A 6,206-nucleotide genomic window follows, 5' to 3' on the forward strand; every position below is an offset into this window, starting at 1 on the left:
AGTAATAAAATTTCCCCAACATTCACCTTTCAATTAAAAAATGGTTATTCCCTTATTCCAGATTAATTTTAGAGTAATTCTTTCAAGTTAGAAAAGTAAAATTTTTGTAGACTTGCATTTAATTTTATGGATTAAAGAATTAACATCCTTAAAGCATTAAATATTCCCCTCATAGAATATAGAATATTTGTCTTTCCATTTATTTTCTTCATGTCCCTCTGTACAGCTTAGTTTTCTTTATAATAAAGAAAGAAACTGAACATCTCCTGTTCATTTTGTTCCAAGTTATTTCATGTTTTGGTTTCTAAGGTGATTAAGAATCTTTTCCCCAATCACAACTGGCTATTGCCTGTACTAGAAAGAGAGAATTATATACATCTTTTAGTGGACAAATATTGCTACTCTTTTGTGATATTTTACCAAATTAAAAAAGGGCATGGGAATTATCCTTCACTTGAAAGGTTGAGAGAACTCATTCACAAAAGCCTCTGGAGATAATATTGTACACGTTTTCCCATTTCTTCATCGACTATTGGTCTTTTAAGTTCCACTTAAGATAAATTTTAGTTTCATGCATATGTATAATTTTTTTTTACTAGAAAATCATCTGTTTCACTGAAAAGATTATTCAGTGAGAAGCTTAGTTATACACAAGACTTTCTCATGGGCTTCCCTTGTGGCTCAGCTGGTAAAGAATCCACCCGCATTGTGGGAGACCTGGGTTTGATCTCTATATATGCAGTTTTTATTTTTTCATATGCTTTCCTTCTTTTACCTTCTAAGAGGTAACCTTCTATGATTAACCTGTTAATTTTTAAATTGCATAATCTTTAAAGTCATTATTCAAACTGTGTGAACATTTAATGTGCTGCCCCTGAAAAAACCAAAGCTTTCCCATTTATTGGTTGGGTGATTTGGGGTAAGTCTGTGCATGTATTCCTATCTTATCAAGTGTCCGGCACTGTGCTGGGAGCTGAGAATAGAAGAGTGAACAAAAATTGCCGTTTTCAGAGTATACTATATATGTATAGTATATATATTATACATTATTAATTATATATATTATACATTATTATTATATATAACATATACTATATATAAGCTAAAAATAAACAGGGTGATTTTAGCTAATGACAGTGCTATGCAGACAGTAAAGAAGGAGATAGTGTAATGGAGTGGAGGTGATTTATATGGGGTTGTCAGGGAAGACCTCTGCCAGCTGCCAGATCTCATGGACCTTGGGTCCCTTGGTCATTAGCCTGAAAACCTCCCCTGAGCCTTTTGGTGCCACTCACCTCCCCCTTTTCTAAGCTGTTGCTTTCCTTTGTTTCTGCGACAAGGTAGTAATTACTTGTCGCCAGAGTCTCTTCGTTTCCTCCTCCCTCTCTGACATCCCCCTCTGAGCCTTCAGTGTGGGCACATCTTCCCTGTCCAGCTTTCAGGCAGCACAAGCAGCCGTCCTGGCAGCCGGAAGAAGAGCACAGCTGCTGGCAGCTCGTGCCTGTGTTCAGGTCTTTGGCATGAGGTGACACTGGGATGGTAGGACAGGCCCAGGATACACGTCTGAGTCAGGACCTTAACACGGCTTCCCACAGGTGGAGTCAGGGCACAGGTCCAGCTGGCTTTCTAGCACGTGGTCCAACACCAAGGCTGCTATTTCAAGGAAGGGCTCAGCAAAAGAAAGGAAGGAGCTACAAGGACTCAACACAGTGTTAGAAAGCAAACACGACATGAGTTTACATGACAGTTCAGCGACTCGACTCGCAAAAGACAATGAAAAAACACTGCAAAATAGCAAAAAAAATCATGTACCAAACTGTGGATAACAGGCTTAAGTGCCACTGGAGCTCAAAGAAGGAAGCCCTAAGAGTGAATTTACCAGTTCGAGTGGACACTGGAAAAGGCAGAACTTGAATCAAACCCTCAGGGAAGCAGGTTTAATTAACAAGGACAAGAGTCCACGGTTATTTAGTGCGACAGGGCTGGATGCTGGATCTGACAGGCACCATGAATGATACTGCGTGTATCTTAGAAGCGTAAGGTCCACTTCTGACCCCAAGTAGGCAAAGGTTAACCAAAAACTCAACCTTGGACTAAGAAATAAAGACATCTGTGAAGAGGGTCCAAGTTCTCCTCCTATTCTTTCACCTCAAGAAGTAGTTGGAACAACAAAAGTAGGAGGTTCAAACAAAAGTGGGGTGGAAGGAAAAATAAAACTCTGCACATGACATGATCTTATAAACAGAAAACCCTAAAGATGCCACCAGAAAATCACTAGATCTAATCAGTGAATTCAGTAAAATTGCAGGATACAAAATTAATACACAGAAATCTCTTGCATTCCTATACACTAACAACAAAAAAATCTTAAAAGGAAATTAAGGAAATAACCCCATTCATGACTGCCACAAAAAGAATAAAATACCTAGGAATAAACATACCTAAAGAAACCAAAGGTCTATATGCAGAAAACCAAAAGACGCTGATGAAAGAAAATAATGACACAAACAGGCGGAGAGATACATCATGTTCTTGGATTGGAAGAATCAACATTGTGAACACTACCTAAAGCAGATTCAATGCAAATCCTATCAAATTACCAATGGTATTTTCACAGAACTAGAATAAAAAATTTTACAATGTGTATGGAAACACAAAAGACCCCAAATAGACAAAGTAATCTTGAGAAAGAAAAACCGAGCTGGAGGAATCAACTTTCCTGACTTCAGGCTACACTATTAATACAAAGCTATAGTAATCAAGATGGGAGCTTCCCTGGTGACTCAATCGGTAAAGAATCCAACTGCAGTGCAGGAGACCTGGGTTCAATTCCTGGGTCAGGAAGATCCCCTGGAGAAGGGAATGGCTACCCACTCCAGTATTCTTGCCTGGAAAATCCCATGGACAGAGGAGCCTGGTGGGCCACAGTCCATGGGGCAGCAAAGGGTCGGACACAACAGAGCAACTAAAGCACACAGTAATTAAGGCAGTATGGTACCGGCACAAAAAGAAATATAGCTCAGTGGAACAAGATAAAAAGCCCAGAGAAAACCCCACACACCTATGGGCACCTTATCTTTGACAAAGGAGGCAAGAATATGCAGTGGAGAAAAGACAATCTCTTCAATAAGTGGTTCTGGGAAAACAAGACAGCTACATATAAAAGAATGAAATCAGACCACTTTGTAACACTGTAAGACCAGAAACTATAAAACTCTTAGAAGAAAACACAGAACACTCTTTGAAATAAATCACAAGATCCTCTTTGACCTACATCCTAGAGTAATGGAAATAAAAACAAAAATAAACAAATGGGACCTGATTAAATTTAAAAGCTTTTGCACAGCAAAGGAAACTATAAGACGAAAAGACAACACTCAGAATGGAAGAAAATAATTGCAAATGAAACAATGACAAAGGATTAATCTCCAAAATATACAAGCAGCTCATGCAGCTCAATATCAGAAAAACAAACAACCCAAATCAAAAAATGGGTGGAAGACCTAAACAGACATTTCTCCAAAGAAGACATCCAGATGGCCAACAAGCACATGAAAAGACGCTCAACACTGCTTATTATTAAATAAATGCAAATCAAAACTACAATGAAGTGTAACTCACACTGGTCAGAATGGCCATCATCAAAAAATCTACTGACGATAAATGCTGGAGAAAAGGGAACCCTCTTGCACTGTTGGTGGGACTATAAACTGATAGAGCCATTATGGAGAACAGTACGGAGAGTCCCTAAAAAACTAGGAATAAAATGCCATATGACCCAGCAATCCCACTACTGGGCTTACACCCTGAGGAGGCCATAATTCAAAGACACATGTACCCCAGTGTTCACTGCAGCACTGTTTACAATAGCCAGGACACGGAAGCAACCTAAAGGTCCATCAGCAGAGGGATGATAAAGGAGTTGTGGTATATACACATACACACACATGGAATATTACTCAGCTATAAAAAGGAATGAATTTGAGTCAGCTGTAGGGAGGTGGATGACCTAGAGCCTGTTACACGAGTAAGTCAGAAAGAGAAAAACAAGTATCATATATTAATGCATACGTATGGAATCTAGAAAAATGGTACTGATGAATCTATTTACAGAGCAGGAATAAAAATGCAGACAACAGACTTGTGGGTATAGTGGGGGAAGGAGAAGGGGAGATGCACTCAGTAACACTGACACAGATGCAATACCACGTGTGAAACAGAGTTAGCAGGAAGCTGCTGTATAACCCAGGGAGCTCAGCTCAGGGTTCTGTGACGACCCAGAGGGATGGGGTGGTGGGGGAGGTGGGAGGGCGGCTCAAGAGGGAGGGACATATGTATACTTATAGCTGATGCATCTTGTTGTACAGCAGAAACCAACAAAACAAAGCAATTATCCTCCAGTCAAAAATGAGCTTTAAAAAAGAGTGGGGGTGGAAACAAGAGATAAAAGATATGGTGCCATCTTTTAGGTCCTGGCTCTGCTCCGAGTCGTAGGGAAAATGAGTAGAAATTTGGAGTATTTCTTCTGGTTCTTGAGGTTTTCAGTTTTTTCAGTTCAGAACATCGGAGCAGACCAGAAAAGATAATCGGAGCTGAAGCCCAGTTAGTGACAAACAACGTGAATCTGTCTGAGGAGTCCTCTAGCTGGAAGCTGAAGCAGGTAGAGGTCTCACAGGTAGAAGCAAGGGCACCTCAACTCTAAGTCTTCCAGAGATACAAATAGTAAGTACGTTAAGCCTTTACAGCATCTTTACAACTCTCATAGTTACATATGGAGTTCATTTTATCATTTGAGGTAGGTATATTAGACTGATCCCACTTTATAGATTTTAAAGATGTTCGGGAAGTTAGGTGACTTGCTGGTAAGTGAACATCTGGGCCTAGAATCAAAATATCACGTTTAGTCTAGCACTTCCTCCCAAAAGGATAATGTTCCAGTGTTCCAAACAGGTTTTCTCAGTGCCCCAAGCAAAGCTTCTCACAAAAAGAAATGAGCCCTGGGGACTACCCTGGTGGTCCAGTGGTTGAGAATCCACTTGCCAATACAGTGGACATGGGTTTGATCCCTAGTCTAAGAGGATTCCATATGCCACAGAGCAGCTACTCTCCCCAACATGAAAACATTTCTTCCACTGGGGTAACTGAAACCCAGAAGTGAACAGCAATCAAAGGGGATAGGCATTATGATTTTAAATTCTGAGGTGCCAAATGAAAGTTGAAACCCTCCCCTCTCAAGCAACACATATCCATCATGACACCAGCCACACTAGGGAATGCTTCCCACATAAAGTGCCTGGTACCCAAGAGAGCATTATAAGGATTAAGAGGCTTTTTTCTTCCTCTCTGGTTTGGTATTTAATTAGGAGTATGTGAAAGTATGCTTGCTGCTTGGAAGAAAACCTATGACAAATCTAGACAGAATATTAAAAAGAAGAGACATCATTTTGCCAACAAAGGTCTGTATAGTCAAAGCTATGGTTTTTCCAGTAGTCACGTACAGATGTGAGAACTGGACCATAAAGAAGTCTGAGCACCAAAGAATTGATGCTTTCAAATTGTGGTGTTGGAGAAGACTCCTGAGAGTACCTTGGACAGCAAGGAGATCAAACCAGTCAATCCTAAAGGAAATCAACCCTGAATATTCATTGAATGTCTATGATGTACAGAGACTGATGAGAGCTCAAAACTCTTAGGTATAAATGACTAGTACAGTGGTTTTCAACCCTGGCTATACTTGAGAATCCTATCAGCTTAAAAGACAAAAACAAAAACAGTGTCTGAGGTCTCACTCCAGAGATCTGGATCTCATTGGTAGGGTGCGAAGCATGAGTATCAGTACTTTTTAAAAAGCTTCCCAGGTAACTAGTGTGTGGCCAAGGGTAAGAGCTTTATGTGACCATACAGTAAGTCTGGAATGAAGGCTAAATTTAGATGTTAAGCAAGAGAAAGCTACTGTAGGTTTTTGAGTAAGTGAGGAAACATGAGGATGGCTGTAATGTGGGAAACTTCTTCTGACTGTATTGGGCAGAACAGACTAGAGTCAAGAAACACTAATAAGACTTCCTGGTGGTACAGGGGCCAAGAATCCCCTTGCCAGTGCAGGGGACACAGGTTCCATCCCTGCTCCAGGAAGATTCCACACGCCATGGAGCAACTAGCCTGTGTGCCACAACTACTGAGTTCATGTGCTGGAACCACTGAAGCCC

This window comes from Bos javanicus, chromosome 11 (genome assembly GCF_032452875.1).
Source record: "Bos javanicus breed banteng chromosome 11, ARS-OSU_banteng_1.0, whole genome shotgun sequence".
In the NCBI taxonomy this organism is placed as follows: Eukaryota; Metazoa; Chordata; class Mammalia; order Artiodactyla; family Bovidae; genus Bos; species Bos javanicus.